Source organism: Poecilia latipinna, unplaced genomic scaffold, assembly GCF_001443285.1.
Source record: "Poecilia latipinna isolate Pla-1442-1.1 unplaced genomic scaffold, P_latipinna-1.0 Scaffold1135, whole genome shotgun sequence".
Classification (NCBI taxonomy): Eukaryota; Metazoa; Chordata; class Actinopteri; order Cyprinodontiformes; family Poeciliidae; genus Poecilia; species Poecilia latipinna.
In genome coordinates, this window is record NW_015113751.1 from 181,082 (window position 1) to 201,903 (window position 20,822).

Below are 20,822 nucleotides of genomic sequence, written 5' to 3' on the forward strand. Positions count from 1 at the left end.
GGATTTTATTCTGTAACATGCCTTTCCACTAAATATAACAACCTACAAGCCGCTGGAGCCGAAAGACCAACCCCCCCTTTCCTACTTTTTTCTCAAATTTCTTACCTGCACTTCGAAGCTCGTTCAAAAAAAGTGGCGACAGTGTTTCCCTGTTTTTCCCCCCGACGAAGCGTGTTTACTTTGCTTTTCTTCTTTCTCAGTATGTTCCTTTACTTTGTTTCATTTCTCACTTCCATCTTCTTTTCATCTCATCAATAAACACACGCTGCAGCCTACCTTCATAGAAGAGCTCGGTTCAAGTGTGCCCTCCCATTTTTTAACTATACATCGAGTACTTTGAGGGGTGGTGGTGGTGGTGGGTGACGGTGTTTGGGGAGGCACATAGACGTAGAGGAGTAGACGCCCCGTTGGCTTCGTTGTCCAGTGGACAACATACGTCAGCGCGTCCGCCATATTGCGAGTGGCAAGAAGACAAACTGTTTTCCGTCTGAATGAAACACTAAAGCTTCCTTTCATCTTGGTTTTATAGATTAAATATTAAAGACAAACTTTTCAGTTGCATTGCTACTAATTGGATACACTGAAATGAACATTTCCAAATGACATTGTGAATAAAATTAGCTTACCTTTTATTGGCCCCTGAAAATACATAAAAGCTCTTAATTTTATTCAGTATGAGGTATAATAAAGTATCCTTAAAGTTAGTGTACCTGAGCCATCTTATTTAATATTTTGTACCACATTTTATACCCATTCACTGCCTTTTTGACCCTTTCTACACCAATTTTATACCCCAAACAAACTATTTCCATGTGAAAGGCTTCTTTCATATCATAACCATTTGTCTGTTTGTCTCTGTTGGCCATTTTGGGGTGGTAATGATAATTTTGTAAATTACAAATAAAAAATAACAAATTTGTGTACTTGATGTGACAGATATAGCATAGGTTATGGATGATTATATGAACAAAACAAAAATAATACACATTTTTCAGTTTCAGTTGTGTTTTTTAGCATGGTTCTATCATTAATGGTGAGAGTAAATCTGAAGTTTTAAGCAACAGTAGAGATACTATGTTGCTACTGGTAAGAAATTGCTATGAGGTGGGTATTAATTATGCTTAGTAATTATATGCTGTTATTACAAAAAGATGAGGATTGTGCTATATATTTTAAGTTGAAAGTGACTAAATGTCCAGAAAATGTTTATAGAAAACTAAATTGTTTTGAATTTCAATGTTAATTAATCGATTTTTTTAAAGCTTAATAATCAAGACATCAAACAGTAATGTTTGACCTACAGTAAGACCTTTGAACCAGAGCTGTCTTGCTCGGTTCTTTTCCACTCACAAGATGGCGGAGATGCAGACGTACGACACGGACGCTGATGCGGCGTCTAGAGTCCTATGTCTATGACCAGGCACGCCTTTTCACTTGAAGCTGCCATTGGAAGCGCAGCGCACTGTCTTGGGTTGGAGCAGAAATCCGTCAACATTATAGCGCCCCAATCGCAGGGCGAAGGGGAATCACGGTGGGATCATTATGGCTCTCTGTGGGAGGTTGTGGGGAGTTGTAGTGATAGTACTTCACTGATTCAAGTTCCTTTCACCTACACGCAGCGACTGTATTTATTTTAATGTTTGTATAAATTGAAAACAATATGTAAAGGATGTTTAATAACCTACAAACATATCCCATTCTTGCGCAGTTTTTATATTTATTGAGGCGGTTTCAGTGCCTGCTTGACAAATATGAATGAACTCCAAAATCTGGATCAAAAGGGAACAAGAGGGGTATTGTCAGCTCCACGTCCATCATTGGTCTGAACTTCTGATTGGACACGTCCGGTGTCTGTCTAGCAAGTTACCCGCTCCGCGGCCGCTGATTGGACGACGGCGCCCGTCAATCCTTCCCCGGCGCACAACAAGCTAGATTGACTGCCCGTGTCTCCTACTTTCTACGCATTTCTATTTTCTCATTTATTTATTTTTTAACGTCCCGAGCTGACCTCGAGTTTACGAGCAGGGGGGAGAAAAAATGGTGTCGGTTCACAAGTGGCCAATCAGATTTGGTAGAGTCGTGTGTTTTTTCCCCTCTCTTTTTGTTTTGTGCTGTCATTTTCAGGAAGCTTAGAGATATATTCTGGGTGGTGTAAGAAAAAAAAAAAAAAAAGAAAAGCAGTGTTGGCTCATGTGGGATACCCTCCGCCTTAATGCCCCCCTCCCCGTCTAGACAGTGACAGGTGTGTGTGTGTTGCCCAGCTCCGAATAATGAACCACGTAGAAGGGGGAAATACTTTGAGTAAAACCATACTATTTTTGTAGCAACCACTGGTGGATCTGCCTCATGTTTTTGTTTTGTTTTAATTGACAAAGAGGTCAATTAAGGTTAACGCTTCACCGAGTTTCAGCATTCGGGACCTGAACTCCCTCCAAGAAAAGCTGCCCTCTTGAACTTTGCTTTGCACAGCCCTCCAGCTGAACATGAGGAGACAGAGGTGTCTCTTAAGACCACCGCCATCTCTCACTACCGTACGGGATATTCTTACGTGAGTGCACACGCTGTAGTGAGAACCCGGGGCCCTGTCTTGACTGTGCGCGCCATCTGCAGGTCTGCTTGGAAGACAATAATACCGCGGGTTCAACGGAGGACACCTCCCTCCGTCACTGCTTTGACCTACATTAACCAGGAACACCGTCGCCCGGCCTTAATGCGATAGTTTAAAATCCCCAAATAAATCACCTGGGCCTACACAGAATGCCTTTTAACGTCAATTAAGCGCCGGGATTCATTTCTGGGATCAGAACTGGGACATGCTGAGAGGAGAACATCCGCATGCCAGACCGGATCAACCGCAGCCTGTGCAGGGAAGGATTCACCAGGCAATGGAAAGTTTGTGTTTGCCTTACTTGCTTTGCATGCTTTTTATTATTATTATTATTATTATTTTATTATTTTTTTAACGAGCTAAGAGTGTGAACGTGTTTTTTTTGTTTGTTTTTTGGGGGGGTGGGGGGCGGGGGGGAAGGAGCGTCATTTGTCGAAGTAATTGAAACATGTTAGAACCACTTAATGAAATACTATCGTAAACAATATGCCTGTTTACGTCGCTAATTTGTTTTACATTATTAAAAAGTTCAAGTTGGGTGAACTTTTTAATGAATGACTAAATGAATACAAAGGTCTGAAAATAATTAAACAACTGGAATCGTTATACAAGAAGTATTTGTGAGAAAATTCTGGTGTTAAAACAAACAAACAAACAAACAAACAAAACAAGGGGCCATTTTCTGGAAAATTGCTTGGTATTCCCAAGATGTTTTATATTGTCATTGAGACATGAGGCTTTTCTGCTTATGCTGTTTCTCATAAGGTATGCATTTAAAACTTTGTTTATTCACCACATATTTTGTAATTTCGTAGAGTCTGTGTAAGATGTGCTTATTGAGTGGGAGCTACAGATTGCTGCACATATATTCTCTAAAAATTTACTGTTGATTTGTTTAACAAAACAAGACTATTTTTGTTGAAATATTGGTTAGTTTTCACATTTTGTTCCATCTTAGCTATAAGCAAAAGGACACACTTTGTATGCGTTATGAAAGACACTTGGCACACTTTGCTTACTTTTAACATTTTTGGCTAAAAAATCAAAACCTTTGTTAGTGTTGTTGAAAATGTCTAAAATGTTTCTTGCATCATATTTTCTCAATTCATTATGCTGTTGAAGAAAGTGCTGACTTTTATTTAAAAAAATATTGAAGTTTTGTATAAAAATGACACATCTGGGGGTTTAGGGTTCACCCTCTGCATCTTTTTGATACAAGAGTTGATGTTCTGTTTTATTTTGTATCATAACTGTGTCAGAAAGCTTTTGTGGATAGCAATTGTTATGGGCCAAAATATTTTTTTTTTACGGTACATAAAAACATGACTTACTTGAGAGTCTGAGAACACTTTGCATCACAACTGGAGTTATAAGTAAGGAAAGCAGTGTAAATAAATATCTGAAATCTTAATATTAAAATGACAAATATTTTTTGGGTTTAGGTAGAAATGTCAAGAGTAACACAAATTAATTATACCCAAAAATATACATGTAAAATCTGAAAAATATGACAACTGTAAAGTAGTTTCTTGACTTTTCAGAGCTGTGTGTGGTAAACTTTCACTTTTGTGTTATTGAAGTAAGGGTTTAGAATGGCTTGAATTTTTTTTGTTGTATTTTAGAAGCTGTCGAATAAAATCTAATTTCATTTGTATTGCAGATTTAAAACCACAATGGCTGGCAAAGTGCTTCATAACAATAACAGTCAGTAAAATATAAAACAAACCAGATTGGATTAAATAAACTGCTTAAATTAACAAACGTAAATATAAGGAAATTCAGCAAAAGCTAAAAATTAGTCACAGGCCCCATTTTCAGCTTTTACAGCAGGAAAAAAAAATTATAGTATTTGTCAAACAAAACAAGAAAGAAAAAGAAAAGAGAAGACTGTAGACTAAAGCATATAAAAATGTTAAATGACATGAATTGTAATATTTTATCAGACTTGTCTTGTTTATTTCATTAATATTTTAGTTAAAATGTATTCAAATGTTATTTTGTAATGTTATCTTACCTGACATAAACAGCCAGAACAGTGGTCACTTCTCACTCTTGAAATGAAACATGTAAAAATCCACAAAGTAATAAGAAATATATATACTTTCCTATGTGCCTGTTCCTCTCATGAAAGAGCAGAGATACAGAAAACACCAGTGTGCTCACAGTATAAACTTCTATCATCCCAATGCAAAACAAAAGGATCTTTTTGCATGTTTTAACCCTTGCAAGTTCAGTGTCAACAAAAGCTTTATTTTTCACTTTAAGAAGGCTGAATGTTATGGGAACTGCTGCATGTTGGGGTGACATTAAAGCAACAGATTTTTATTTATTTATTTATTTACTTATTTATTTTCTGAAAGACTGGACAGGACTTTGTCATTTTGGGATGAAGCAACTAGTAAAAATATTAAAAAATAAAAAGTAAGTTGGCAGTATACGACTCTTATCAAAACTACAAACAAAAGGAAATCAATCTGTGGTCAATCCTTTTAATCATGTTTTTTGTGTCTTAAATAAGTAGCAGCTGTACATTTAAAGAGAATCACTGATAAATAAAATAGAAGATAAAATATTTTCCACTTCAGTTTCACCTTTTCCCACTTGGCGCTGTTACACTAATTGCTGAAAAACAGCTTTTTGCATGTATTTTAGGATTACTCTCTGTCTAGTTAATATATGATCTTCCCTCTTTTTAAACGGCAATATCATGTGTTCTCCACGTTTTTACAACACCCTATGTGACCAACAGAGGGCAGCATTGAGACCCAGTTTTCACAGGCATGATTTTTTTTCTGCCTCCTTCTTCTTTCCTTTTGCCTATTCAAAGCTCTTCCCTATTCAAATAGAAGCCTTGAATTGATTTCTTCTCTCCCAAATGAGGCTCATGGTGTCTTGATACACAAGAACATAAAGTTACGCACAGGTTTCAATGTTAAATTGACTCCTTGTTCTTTATGTCTGACCATTTGGATTTATGGACGATTTGGAACTGAAAACTCTCGCTATCCGACATGGAGGGCATCCATACTCCCACTGCTTCTGTAAATTAGATAAAATATGTGCAGTGCAAGTGCTCACAAAGGCCTCGTCCTTGTGCTTCATGTTGGGGTTTTTTTATCGTGTTGCTCAAAATGAATGGCCCACAGGTTATTCATTTTGCAGAAAGCCTCTAGACAGGGCATAATGAGCAATAAGGTGACTGATAATGTGCAAGCCGATCTGAGGATTTGCAATTAAAATATTATTTCTCTCACCCTTCTACAGATACAGAAGGGTGAAAGGAGCATCGTTCATTTCAGGGATTTCTTTTATCATGAAGAATGTTTTCGCGTCCTCCATTTCTCCCTCTTTTCAAACAAATCTGGACCCAGTTTTATTTTGTTTGTGGCGTCTAATCACACGTCGGGCCTTATTGTATTTCTTGGTCGTAGCAATGTATTTTTGAAGGTCCAGTTGACATAAATGATGTTTTAGCATGCTTCACTTCATGATGAGCCCATTTCTATGAGAAACATGGAGTCTCCGTAGAAAGAGGGGCTTCTCGGAGCAAAGATCAGCTTTATCTACGAAGGAAAATGAAGCCATATGGTGGAGCTATATGTTTTATTGGCTCACAATTCAGAGCTGCCACCTGGGAGTGGAAAAAGAGCAAGACAAACACAAAGGATGGTTTATAATAACGATGCCAAATATGTGAAGCAATAAACGTGCAATAAATTTCGGGCCCTCATGTTCTTTTTGTGGCTTAACAAGTTCATATCAGGTTTTAGCATTTTCTCCCAACCTCTTCTCCATCACAGCGCACTCCATGAATGTTCCTGCGTCATCTCAAGAGCTCGTCAGATGAAATTCGCCTTTACTGTTTTGCGCAAGGGTACTCGGAAATCCAGACAAATCAATCCGCAAATGAATAAGCCAGACACACCTCAATACTGGCAGCTTCACCAGCAAATGGTGATTCAAGATGACTCACAAGGACAAGCATGCAGCATTTATGAATGTCTCTTTTTCAATCTCACACATTTTTTTTATTTTATTTTTTTTTATTATCAAAGCATATTTTCTTGATTCGAGTACACATTTTGCTTTATGAAGCACTAGCGAGTTTTAATTGTGTGCATTTTTTAAATCTATTTTTTTTGTATGTGTAGAGACTTGTGGAAGTATTCACAGCCTTGAACTTTTTCACATCTTGTTACACTGCAGCCATCTGGTGTGTTGCATTGAGATTTTATGCAACCGGCCAACACAAAGTAGTGCATAATTGCAAACTGGAAGGAAACTATGACATGGTTTTCAAAATTAAAAACACTCAAATCTAAAATATGCGGTTTGCAATTATATTCAGTCTTCTTTTCTGTGACACCTCTAAAGATATCTAGTTGAACTAACGTCTTTCAGATTTTGAAAATTGTTCACCTGTTTATTTATTTTTTTCCTTCTAGAATAATTGTCCACATCAGTCCAAACACAACAGCTCCACAATAAAGCACAGCTGCTACTGACAGCATTATGCCTGTGGGGTTTCTGTTGTTGAGCAGGCAAAGGAGCTGTCAGATTTGATGGGAATATGGAGGCAATCTTAAAATGAAACTTGCAAAATATTACTGCATGTACTCGGCTTGAGGTTTGCATCCCAGCTGCCAAATGATCCTTTGTGTACAACCAGTGCTACGTTAATCCAGACATAAACGCATTTAGAAACATGTAAAAACATTTCAAAATTGATGCCCAGAGATTCTCTTCATACAATGTGGAATAACTTCCAAAAAAGTATTCTCCGGATAAGTAAAGCTGGTGGAGACATCCCCAAAAGACTGTAACTCCAGCAAAAAGATACCACAAAATATTGATTCAGGGGGCTTGAATGCAAATGCTGCTTTTATTTGTGGCAGCTGGTAGAAAGTTCAACCCAAAGTGCAGATATTCCTGAGAAACCAAGCCAGGCCGAATATTTTCTAACAAAGCAAAACCTTAAAAGCATTCAGTGTCACTATTTATGCTAATTCTTTTTAATCCATTTCTTTAAAAATGTGTCCTTAGAGGCTCTGAACACAGATCCCCATTTTTCAAATTTTAATTTGTAAAATATTTCAAAATTTAAAATAAACAAAAAAAAATGAATTAAAACTTGTGATCATTTTAAAAAACATGCAAAAACATACAAAGGATGGAAATACTTTCACAAAAATTCTCGGTAATCAAAATCTTAAATACCTAAAAGTGCACAATATTTCACGTTGCACAATAAGTTTGCAATAAAGAGAGCTATTCAGAGAGGCTCATGGGCAAAATTTTTGTCTTTGTTTGCTTAGTTTCTCCTCGTTTTTTAAGTTATTTGGTCCTTGTTTTTGATTTGCCAATAATTGAGCCTAAAATAGACTCATTTGGGTCGGTGAAGAATGTCACTGATGATATCACTAACATCTTTTATTGAAACTCACAAAAATGATCACAAACGTTCCAGATGTGACACAAAACCACAACAATGCCAGATTTCTATTCTTTTCTTTTCTTGCTTTTTTTTTCTAGTGACAATCATCTCTGTCTCCTGCAGAGTGCTGTAAGATATTGTAGAAAGTGCACAGCTGGTGTGATTTGGGTTACAAATAATGGAGCTTTTTCTCTTTGCAAAAGTACCAGCAGTTCAACAAGTCACACAATATTTTAAGTTGAGAAGAAATACTAAAGTAAACAAAGAAGACAAAGAGTGTTTACAATCTGTTTAATATTTGTTTTGCTTTAACTCTTAAAAATCTGCATTGGAGGACTAAAACCTACTACAGTTAGGTATTTAAAGCTGTGACACTTTTCTGTTTGTGTGAAAGTGGATTATTTTAGCTCTCCTGCTGGATTTTAGGAATATGTTTGGGACAGAACCTGTGTTGATGTTGCACACGGACAATGGTGGTAAAGAGAGTTCGGTTAAAAGAAGTGCCTCGGTCTCCTTTAGCCAGACAGTGGAGGTAACATAAATGAGTTATCACAAAACTGTCTTTCTGAGAACACAGCCCAAGTGCTATAAATGATTAATAAGCTCTTCCTCTAGTCTTTCAGCTCCCAGGGGCCTGTTGTCAGAGTCTGCCTTGTAGCTGAGATATAAGAACAGTGCAATGCAAGTCTCCACAGATCCTTCCTCATCTGTCTGCTTTGTGCTTCACGCGTCATCTCACCTCTGTTTGCCACAGGCACATGAAAGGAGCGCATCGGGAGTGGCACGGATGCTTCTGACTTTCAGCCCCTCTGTGATGTTTGCAGGCTCTCCTCTGCCCTGATTAGAATTCATGCAGCATTTTTTTCTTTAAATTTGCCGGAAAAAAAAAAAAAAAAAAAAAAAAAGTACATTGGTTTTTATTTTTGCTCAGCTGAGATGATTTTTATGTTTGGGGCACTGAAAGAAGTTATTTTTGTTTTACGGTTGTTGAAGTGTGGAGAGCAAGAGCTATACACACACACACACACACACACACACACACACACACACACACACACACACACACACACACACGTATATGTTTGTTGATGGGACATCCGTTTTGATTAGCCTCACTGTTCCCATTAAAGTGTGAACGCTAGAAGTAAATGTACACAGATGATTTGGCCTAAAAAAGCTTCCATAGAAAGCTTTCCGATCTGTTTCTGAGAACATTCCCCAGACGGATGTGCTTGTGCTCGGTGAAAACAACGATCTGGGCATATTTTTATTTTCCTGAGGAGGCATGAGTGCGCCCCACTCAGTGACTGCTCTGTCAGAAGCCGGGCCAAGCCTTTAACCATCCAGGTAGCTGACTCGTTGTCAGAGCCATGGCAGCCGGTAGTGGGCACAAGAAGGTATGTCAGAGTAATTCAAAGACTATACTGTGACACGGTTTCATTTGTTCTGCTGTCAACTGCTCGGGCTGTGAGAGGCAGAGTGCGCTGTCTTTATTTATGTGGGCCATGCAGCCACAAAGTCTGACTACAACCGTTTCATATAAGAAAAAGGAAAATATACAACTCCTATCAGCAAGTGGAAAACGTGTCAACATGCTTTAATTTTCCCAAACAAGTTTTTTTTCTGGATGGAAGTCATTTTAATGTTTCTAACGTTTCACAAAAGATCGTCAAAACCCCAGTAAACACGAAACATTTGACCAGCTGTTATAAAAAGCGTTTGATTGCTGTAAGGCCATTAAATGTTAGAATGTAATGTAAGAGTATTTAATAAAAAAAAGATACCTGATAACTGAGTTCTGATTTATTATTCACATGTTCATCTTAGGGTGACGTAAGTATGTCATCTTCTCGTCTTCCTTCAGTGCTCCGTTGGGGGTCTGTCTCATTGAGCTGGATTTCTCGGGATGCATTGCCTGGCCAATCAGCAAACAGAAGGGGGAGTTGTGAATGAGAATGTCAAATTTCTAGTCGGCTGCCTATGGTTGTTGTAGGACATTCATTTGCTGTTTCCTAATACTTCACTGATTCTTAAATTTGTCTCACAACTCTCATTGTTCGGCTCTTCATTCTGTCTTCACAGTAGGGGCAACATTTAAAACTCAAACAGTTTTAAACAGCTAATTATAATTTCTCAATAGCTAAGGGTCCAGCACGTCTGTAAGAATGGGTTGATGGCTAATCTGGTCCTAACACATGTGGTATTTACCACATCCTCACCTGATTAACTAGAAAGGCAGATTTTCAAGTAGCTTACTGGTCTGAAAGACTTAGGTGTATGTCAACGCAATCCCAGGGAAGGAAAATCATCAGTAATGACCTTTAAAAATAAAAATTTGCCAACAATCAGCAAGGGGATGCTAATCAGACTATTTCTAGGTAATTTATGTATAATCATTTGAAGTAACACAGATTGGCTGTAACTTTCAAATCTGACATTTTTCTCAGCTCTGTTCGTTTGACTTTGTTTTATTGTAGTTTTTTGTCCTTATTTCAGGCCTTAGATGGAAAGAATTGCTAAAGTGAATAAAACAGGCAGCTGGAATCTCAATCATGTCACGTTTGATGCACAGTGTTGTGCATGACTAATAGCTGTTGAGAATGCCTACATAATCAAACAACGTGTTTACTAATGAGTAAATTACGATGATGCTGTATCAAATACTAGCATAATAAACTGTGACTGTTTTATAGATATGCGATATCTTTGTAAATCAAGTACTTGTCATTGGGATATTGAGGTTTTTATTAGTTATTTTTATTTGTGTTTACCTCTGGAAAATGTCTGTGGTTTAGGAAGGAGACCTCAGCATCCTTTAAAAACATAATTTATAAATGGGACAGCCTAGAGCCAGAAACATTATCCGCTTCCAACAGATCTACAGTGGCTTCAATAAACGGAAGCAGCCAAGACGGACGCTCACCAACAACGACGACTACACCTGGTGTGAGAGAGGAGGTAAAGGTTTTCTAGAGTCCCTGTCAGTCTGAGTTCCACCAGACACTAAAGCACTGGATGCGTGTTGTTCCAGTACTTGGATTACCCTCAGTTTTGACTGCTGCAAAAGTATCCTTTTGATCCTCTGCAACTGTAGAGGATCTCCAAAATAAAGGGCTGGCCTAATCAAAGCAAAACAAACCTTAGTATGAGCGTCCTTTCTGAAGAATCCAGACACAAACCAAGACTCGTCTTTACAATCAGATAGAGTTTGTATGCTGCACAGATACTGTAATAAAGCCTCAGTTCTTTGTCACAGGCAAGCATGTTGGCGGCACCATCAGTAACCAAACATGTGCCTATATTACAGGGTTCCTATGTGGCCTTGAAAAGTCTGTAAAAGTATGTAATAATAAGATCTGAGCTTGGAAAAAGACTTGTATATTACAAAGTGTTATTTGAATAATTTTCAACAAAAGCCCTAAATCCCACAAACACCACTTTCATTGTTTCTATAGAGGCCTACTACAGTTTGGCACTCAAAATGTGCATTTGAAATATATTGAAATCTATTTTGTCAAATATTGCACCCAAGCAGTCCTTTATGATTGCATAAAGGACTGCTTTATGCAAAGTGGATTTTTGTTTATTGTGATATATGTAGTGTAGCCCCAGCTAAACCCCTTTGCCACAGAAACACATCAAATGTGAGTGAAACAAGAAGTAAAAAAACAGCCAAGCAAACTCCACTTGTTTGTGAGGAAACTTCTTAAACTCTCTTCTGTCAATGTACGAGAGAATCTATTTAAGCCGCTGTTAGAACTCCCCATCAAGATATAAATGACATATTCAACGAGATTACTAGTCTGAAATGAGACAGTTAATGAAATAGGCTTCTCAGTCGAGCAATTTGTTGATTTCTCAATAAGCAGTTGCCAAAATGTGTCCTAATCTCCTTGTCTCTAGGGCATTTCACATTCTCTACAGTGTTTATTTTTTGTCAGTTGTCTATATTCCCTCCTATGTCCATTACTTTATGCCAACGCCCTCACCTTTTTCAAACCCAGTAATCACTCCTCGCTGGACATAAACACTCCAGCAATTGTCAGATCCTCCTGTTGCAGAGTCTTTGCTCGGGTTCGTTCACTGGTTTGTAATTTCTTTGTTTTGTCCTTAAGTCTCTGATGCATGCCCTTTGTTTGCTTTGGAAGCACAACATTGTACTTTAAGTAGTGTTATCCATTCTGGCTTATACACTAATGAGCAATGAACAAGAACTAAGAAATTATGAAGGTATACAAGGCTTCTTTAGACAGAAGCAAACAAGCTAAAATAAATCTGTTCTAGGGAGGGTAACCAAAGAAACATAAATTTGGAGAAAATTAAGGAGCCAAACATAATCCTGACAGAATAAAACATACAACAGCTTTTACAAATAGTTTACGCATTTGGTGTAAACAGATGGTTAGGTACTGCATTTCCAAACTGACAACAAACTGCACTAACACAGTGGTTTGTGTAAAGCTTTGTGGGAAAATACTTAGCTAGCAGACTCTCTTGTACTTATCTGCAAGTGTATTTAAGTGATGTTTTGAAAGTCTGGCTCAGTAAAGTCATCAAAACCAATGATATCCAGAGTTTCATTCTTTATTTAACTTCAATGCAGCCATTGCAAATGTGAGAAATATCCACATAAAAGACTTGATGGAGACCTTGCAATGTGTGGGACATCAATGGATAAATAGTAGAAGAAGTGTACAATGACACATTATCATGTCATTGTCATTATTTAAGACTGCTGCTCTTTCTTTAAAGGAGCATAAACTTGAGTAAACCTACAGAATCTATCAGCAGCCAGATTTCTGCAACAAAAGGCAACACCTGAGAACGAGTTCAAATGATTTGCCTTACACTCCACAAACACGCATCAGATGTACTCTTCCCAGTCTAGGAAGTCTATTGAAGATGCAAAACTTTATCCCTCACTCTGCATAAGCCGCTGTAGCTGTGTGTACTTTACTTCTCCACCACCCTTTGCATCTATCGGTAAGCCCTGAGATAGAGAAACTCCACATTGTTCTTTGAGCGGGAGCCTAGCAGCCAACCTGAAACTATTTTCCACAATGAAGGTGTGTGTGCAACTTGTGTAAGTAAAACTGAGAGAGAACAACAATGGGGAACTGTTAACGCTGTGATTGAATAAATGTATTTTACTCTTCGTTTGGAGAGCTGAAGATAAATGTCCACCTCAGTGGACAATCAAGATTATCTTACTTAGTCTTTACCCTTTTTGTATTCCACAGAATGAGCTGTAGAGTGATGACAACTTGTCAGTCTCTGTGTAAAAAGAAAGAAACAAGGGTGATTTTTTTCATCCTTCCCACCAAAACATCATCTTAGATTTATAAAGTTAATTATGACCAGAAGATTGCAAGGTTAGAATTTATTCATGATCAACACAGAAAAACTTAAAGCACTAGTAAATCAAGAACTAAATATTAACTCGTTTTGAACGTATATTTTTGTTTGTTTTGATATGAAAACTAGAAAAGCCCATGACATAGCTTCATTAGAAACTCTACATTACAACTTAAGTGAACGTAAAGAAAACATATGAAAGTAATAAATATTCTGGCAGAGAGTGGGCTGTGAGTGCTGTGTTATTTCAATTACATTTCTGGCTGCACATTGCCTCTTTAACCCGCTTTTGACTTTTAATGTCTAATAAAAATACACAAAAGACAGTAAATTACTTTGGTGTGATTTTGCAAACTTAGCTCAGAAGTTTTTGATGATGAACTTTGACCATGAGCAACTTCAGAGACTGAACTCACAGTTCTTATGTTCACATAAAAGTCAGATTTACTGTGCCAAAAGAGTAGTTCTGTAGAGAAGTGAGAAGCTGATACAAACTAGTATCAATAAGGGTGAGAGCTCTTTAAGAGCATTAGAAAGCTTATTATATAATTCTACTGAATTTAAGGATATTGTTTAAATTATTATTACTATAAACCGATTGGTTAAAAACAACCCAGTTCAGCTTATCTTGCCGAGTTTGGGAGTTTGACTCAGTTGGGTGAGGTTTTCACTGCAAAAAATGGTTGATGTGACTCATATCTGATGCTAAGAGAAAAAGTTAAAACATTTAACGTGGATAACAGATTTTAGACCAACAATGTAGCACTATATTACATACTGACTCTATATTTATCTTATGACAGATTCTTTGGTCCAAGTGTGAATATTGAGCAGTAAAGTAAAAACCCAGTTTGATGTCAGGGCTGCTTTCAGTCATTGACTGTGACTCTTAATGATTTTTGAAATAATGCAGAGCTGAGACGTGTTTTTATTTTAAATTTAACAAGGCTTGATGTCTGCAGACTGTTATTAGAAGTCAGAAGAAAGAGAACAGAGCTTCTTCAATGTTCCTTTAAAGAATTTATTAGTATTTAATAGTTGCTCATAAAACTTTTTATCCTCAAGGTCAGTTAGGATTTGTGCCTCTAGAGGAATTTTATCCTCTGGATATCCTGGAAAAGGGTCTGTGGACTGAGAACGGCGTCAACCAGCAAACTAAAATCATTAATACAACCTATGGACTTTATAATAATAATAATAATAATAATAATAATAACGCAGAGTTTACCATCTCTTAATTACTTATTTTATCCTTTGAAAAGGTTGATCAGATCTTTTCTAGTCTCTTCTGCAGCAAAAAAATATGACTCAGTGTACCTGGTGTTAGAAAAGAAACCTGGGCCTTGGACACAAACAAAACAAAAAGGGAAAAAAATAGTTTCAGCTGAGTTGAAATAAGTTTAATGAAAAATAAGTGAGAGTTGGGGTGCTATGTGGCATAATGCCACAGTGGGTGCACCAATTACGATGGGTGTTTTGATCCCCATTTTAGTTTTAGCAGGCTGGAATTTAATTCCTGATTATTGAGCCTTTTCCCCTTCTTCATTTACCCATTTCCTTTCTGAGTGCTGAGCAACCAAAGAGTCTAAAACAATCAAAGATTGTACAAGCAAGCTGCGGGTGTTCAAAACATTATGAATTAACACCAACAACAATCATACAGTATGTCCGACTCAGATCAAATCTTCAGTAGCAACTCAGAAATTGACCAGCAGATGGTGTTCAACTCCTTGCATTAACAGCCCAGACAGTCTTTTGTGTTCCTTCATATCTCAGTGAACGACTTCTTTAAAAGGTAATTTTACTTTTCACAGCTGCTGTATAGGACAGAGAATATTCTCAGTGTACTATTTTATGGATCAAAGCTTCTGGTTTTAGGCTAAAACACATCAAAATCAATGGGACATCTGTGCTATCACTGCGTAAAATCATTTTCTGAAAATGTTGTAGCTCTGCTATTAGTGACATCAACCTCGACGTTGTGTGTATAATCATTTGCTGTGTCCATCCCACACTAACATCAGCACATACAGCATATACATTGTACGCACAAGGTTACATAATCCCAGAAACATTCTCTTACTCTGGTGTATTTTTCAGATTAACATTAGGGCTTTACTCCCACCACCAGCTACTTACTCATGCTGATATGCCACGAGGGCGAATGTGAGCTATATCATTACATGCTGCAGTGGACAAGTGAATGCATTAGCACCCTAAGAAGTCCCCAGCTGCCTATTAATTAGCAAGCTTGTGGGTTGGTGGGCATTATCAGCAGGGAAAGGTTACTGCAAGCTAACAAGCAAGGCGAGTGTTAGTCAGCATAGTACCTTTTCCAATGTGCGACTGGTTTTGCTACATCTGTGTGCCAAATGCTAGTTAATAAGCCTGTGAGATAGCTGTTGAAACATGAGTCTTTTTATGGTGCTTCTTGTGTATTGATCTGTTAATCTTGGTATTTAGTTTTTTTGTTTTGTTGTTGTTTTTTTTTGTCTGGTAGCTATTCTGTTTGTGTTTGACAGATCTTCTTTATTAATGTGATCAGCGAAGAACCTGAAACACAAATGATCCTTTTAGGCCAATTTCCATGTATTACTCATGCTGCCGGCATGTGCATGACGCCCACGACGCTTTGTCAATGTTCTATGCTGCAGCCTGGTTTACCTCTACCAGCCACTTGCATATCAAGGACCGCAGGGACGGCTTGAGTTACATTTTTGCTTCGCTTGGTGGTATCACGGCTCAGTCTGACGGTCAGACACATTCTCTGCCTGTCTGCACAAGAGGAAGCTATGGGATACTTGTCACTGTACTACATGTTGTCAAGGCTGTGAAGGAAAGCAAAGAGGAGGAAGACGAGACTCTGGCTGCCTCTCATGCCCACTTGACATCACAATAAAATATGTTGGGCTTAAAGACTTCTTATCCTCTGTGACTTTGTCGCTGGCTGACTCACTAAAACAGATAATTAAGTCGTTTGCCACAGACCTGTAGCTCTGCTAATAATCACCTATTTGATGGGATGAATAGCACAGTGCCTTGCAGGAGTATTCGTACCGTTTCAGCGTTTTGCCACATTGCAAACACAAACGACCTAATTTATTGGGATTTTATGTGATAAGCTAACAAGAAGTTGTGCATTTCAGTGAAGCATGTTTTTTAACTGTAAAACAATCTCGAAAACCATAAATCATTTTCCTTTCAATACTATTGGTTTATCACACAAAACTCCATAAAATACATGCTAAATTGCAAATTGTGAACAAGCTGAATCAGAGCACTGTATGAACTCTAGTGAGTAATATTATCAATTGACTTCTTTATGAGTGTATGTTTGGGTTTGTATGTAAATCTAAATGAAAAAAGATGGTGTCAATTTTTTAAAGTAGTAATTGTGCATTTTATCGTTTCCATTCTGTTCTACCACTTTCTTTCAGATGTTGGCAGTTTATTTTTAACCCTAAGCTGGGTTAACATAGTATTGCTTTGAGCCAACGGTTCACCTTTCAGCAGGACGATAATCTTGTGATGAATCATACAGCCATAACTACTGAAATCATTTTCATTTGATAGAACGGCCTAGTTAAAGCCCAGACTTAAGGCATGCGTAGAATCTGTAGATGCACAATTTGACAGAGCTCAAACTATTTTGCAAAGAATAAGGAAAAAATATCATCTGGTAGAGAATTATCCCAAAAAACTTGCAACCACAATTGTAATGAAAGGTGGTCCACAAAGGTAAAGACTTAAATGCTTGCCACACTTTTCAAATTTTATTTTTAGCCTTTTATCTTTTAGTGATTTTTGCAGTTGTGTCATGAAGTATGTAAATATATATTCCTAGATGTAGGCATAAAAACACAAAGAAAAAGGTCATCAATGTCTGTTCACAGAAAGAATTAAAAAATATCTGAGTCAAAAACAATTTCAAAGTTCAAATTGCATAATGTCAAAATGCCAAGTGCTGCAGACAGACTCCAGGCAGCAGAAACAATGTTTTTGTTAATGACACTTTTCTTTTAAAAAAAAAAAAAAAAAGAAGAGAAAAGCCAGTGCTTTTACCAGCACATCAAAAACTATATTTAGATTTTCAGGTTTGTCGCAGGAGGTGTATCGACGCGCCGCTAACAAACCCCAAGCTTCCTTGCATGAACCAACTATGAAAAGCAATCTGCTGAGGCAGTCTTCATTACGTCTCTCAGAAACTAATTCGACGTACATCAGCAACCATCAGCGGCCATCTGTGTTGTGACACACAAATCCAGACCCAGAATCCAAAACTGTAGCATGTTTCCACACATATGGTGAATGGCACACATCACCTGCACTGAGCATGGTATGCTGCTGGAATAAAGAGAGCAGCTGTGCCCGCCTAACAGTGACGACCCTCTAAGCAACACCAAGAAATTGGCACTTTCTCAAGCTAGTGAGCTGCCACCTGTGGGTGTCTCCTGTCCCTGACAAATCAGGAATGTTCTACATTTTTATGCAAGATGAATATTTTTGGCACAGACAGAGCTAGAGTCTGCAAGTAAAAGACTGAAATGTGTATCAGTCATTTAATAAAAGCTGATGGTTTTTGTCATTTCTTGAAATAGACTTAAAGATTTTGAGAAAGTATTTTGAAAATCTTTCTGATCACAAAACAACTTTTAATATCAAAGATAACTTGAGTTAATACAAGATGCAGTTTCAAATGACAATTCAATCTATTAAGGGAAACAAGTAAATATATAAGTGCTCCCTTGTCTTCTATCATGTTTTGGTTAGAGTCTTTCAGACACAGGTATGCTTGAAGATCTCCAAAAACAACACACAGAGAGCTCCAAAAGCAGATAAAAAAAAAAAAAAAAACAAAGTCACTGACATCTGCCAGTCTGGAAAGGGCGACAAAGCCATTTAGAAGACTTTGGGACTGCAGTGACACACAGTGAGAGAAAACATGAAACAGTGGCGATCTTTCCCAGGATTGGCCAGCCAACCAAAATCACTGTAAAGCTGCATAAATGGCTCATTCAGGAGAGCTGAAAAAAAAATCCCTAAAAGAACATCCAAAGTTCAGCAGTTAAGGTTCATGTTTAGACAATAAGAAGAAGATTTGGGAAAAATCGCATCTATGGATATTGTTTTCCTCAGTGAAAATCTGAAAAAACCTTGTGATGCCACCCAAGACTTTGGGGAAAAAATACATTTTGTGAAATTACATTTCCGCACAAGCCGAGGTTGGCTTGATTTGCTTTGCTTTGCTTAATAAATGAAATCACCGTTTAAAAACTACGTTTTGTATTTACTACTTTTATCTTTGATGTCAATGTTTGTTGAGCTGGAATGCGTGTGATAAAAAGGCAAAAACTGAACCCATCTATAAGGAGAGGAATGTATTTTCGTGGTGGTGTTCCTTCTGATGAGCTAAAAAGGTAGATGTGATAAATGCTGAGCCTGTGGCCCCACCTAATGTAAAAGTAGGCCACTGTTCAAAACAGCAGCCCCATGATCTGGATGCGCTGCTTGGGTCCAGCCTGTTTAGATGACCAAAGCTCGTCCTTGTCCTACTTTCGGGTCAGAAGCGCACCATTAGAGCCAAAAAACTCTCAAGTCTTTAAGCAAAGCTGCACAGCAGGATGGACTCTGCATATTTCTGGGTGAGTGCTTTTGAAGTTTTATTAAAGGACTATCATAATGGAGGTTTGTCTACACCAGCTGAATTGCTTTCAGCATCCGAGCTCGTCCGCAGGGAGAGGTTTTTCTCTTTGCTTCTTGTAGCATGATATATTTTTAACAGCATGTGCATGTGTAAGTATGTGTGCCTGTGCGTAAGAGTGGGTGTTTTATATGGGAAAGAAAAGCCTTGCTGGTTGGAGATATATACTTTCTCCTCGTTTACATAATCCTCATCAGTGTTATGTAATTTTCCACAGACAAATTTTTTGGTAAGTTAAAACATAAAGTGTACACAATGCACCTCAAGGAAAAAAATAAAAATAAAAAAAAGTTCTGTCAACGAAAACGTGAAGTCAAAACTTCACAGCACAATTGTCTAATCTTGTATGGAGGTCAGCCACGTTAGATCATGTGAGAATACCTATTCTCTGTCTCGCAGCACACGCTCAAAAACAGCCCCTGTTACTGCTGGGCTATTATGTAACCTCTGAATATATTAATTTTTATCGCCTTTGTAAAACCATGATCACCTTTGAGTTTATGACTGAAGCATTTTGTTTGCTAATCCAGTTCTGAAAAACACAGTCAAGGCATTCGGCTTCAGAAATTTTTGTTTAAGTTTCTTTCATTTCATGAAAAAAAAAAAAAGGCAAATGAGTAAAAGTAACTGGACATTGCAGATTGCTTGTAAGCAGTTTATATGTTGTTTGTTGTTTTTTAGATCAGAGTAGGGATGCACCAATCATTTGGTCAGCAAATAAAATGGACTAATTTTACCTCCATCAGCTCTTATGGGTGATTGGCAGTTCAAAAACTCAAAAAGTTGAGATGTAAAAAGTTCAATTTGTGTTGTTTAAAACCCAAGCTGTCTTCTCTTTGGTACAAATGAAAAGTGAGTTTTTCTCAAAAAATAATTTTTTTTAGTTTGTTTTTATTCCTATTTTACATATTAAACATTTGCAGGGGAACAAAATGTCATAAATGTCATTACTATTGTCTGTAAGTATGTGGCCCCTTTGAATTTTTGGGGTATTTTACCTCCCATTACTTCCTCAAATTTTACTGTATCTTGTTTGGATTTTACGTAACAATATGTTGTGGAAGTATGATACGTGAATTTTATATTTTTCTTCCAAATAAAAATCTGCGTTCATCCCCGTTGAGTCAATGCTTTTTGAAACTAAAGAACTTGTGGCCAAAGCTGCAAGTTCTTCACAGTCTCTAACAAAAACTAAGTCATGTTAGACTTAGACTTGAGAGCAACTCAACATCAATTTTCAAGTTTTGCAACAGATTCTCAAATAAATTTACGTCATTGCCTTCATGGAAAAGATCCTATGCTCCAATTTAAAGCCTTTTGCGTTTTCATTATAGATTTGTTTTTTTTTTTGTTTTTTTTTTACATCGCTCCATTTATCTTACCATCAGCTTCAACCAGTTTCCCTGTCCTTCCTTTTCACCTCATTTGTACAGAATTTGAAACAGTTTATCAGTCAGCTTTCGTTTTGTCAACCTTGAGCTGTGGATCACTAAAGCTCCTCCAGAGTTACCAGGACCAGGAAGAGAGGATTTTCTGCTCTCTTTTCCCTTCCTGTCTGACTTTATGTTTGCAGTTGTGATAATATTTCAAGAATTTCTGATTCTTGTCTGATGTGTTCCCTGGTCTTCATGATGCCGTTTGTTTACTCTAACAAACCTCTGAAACCTTCAGAGAACAACTGTTTATACTGAGATTAGTGGTGGACTTTATTAAACATTTTTACC

General features: G+C 37.4%; 1 protein-coding gene across 2 annotated transcripts in view; it reads right to left on the reverse strand.

The window, feature by feature from the left end:
* Positions 1 to 334, reverse strand: part of zbtb20 (zinc finger and BTB domain containing 20) — a 30,052-nt gene extending 29,718 nt beyond the window's left edge. For both annotated transcript variants that reach the window (XM_015052812.1, XM_015052810.1), the window contains exon 1: positions 106 to 334. The gene's annotated coding sequence lies outside the window, so the exon portion shown is untranslated. The remainder of the gene's footprint in view (positions 1 to 105) is intronic.
* Between the last annotated feature and the right edge of the window lie 20,488 nt (positions 335 to 20,822).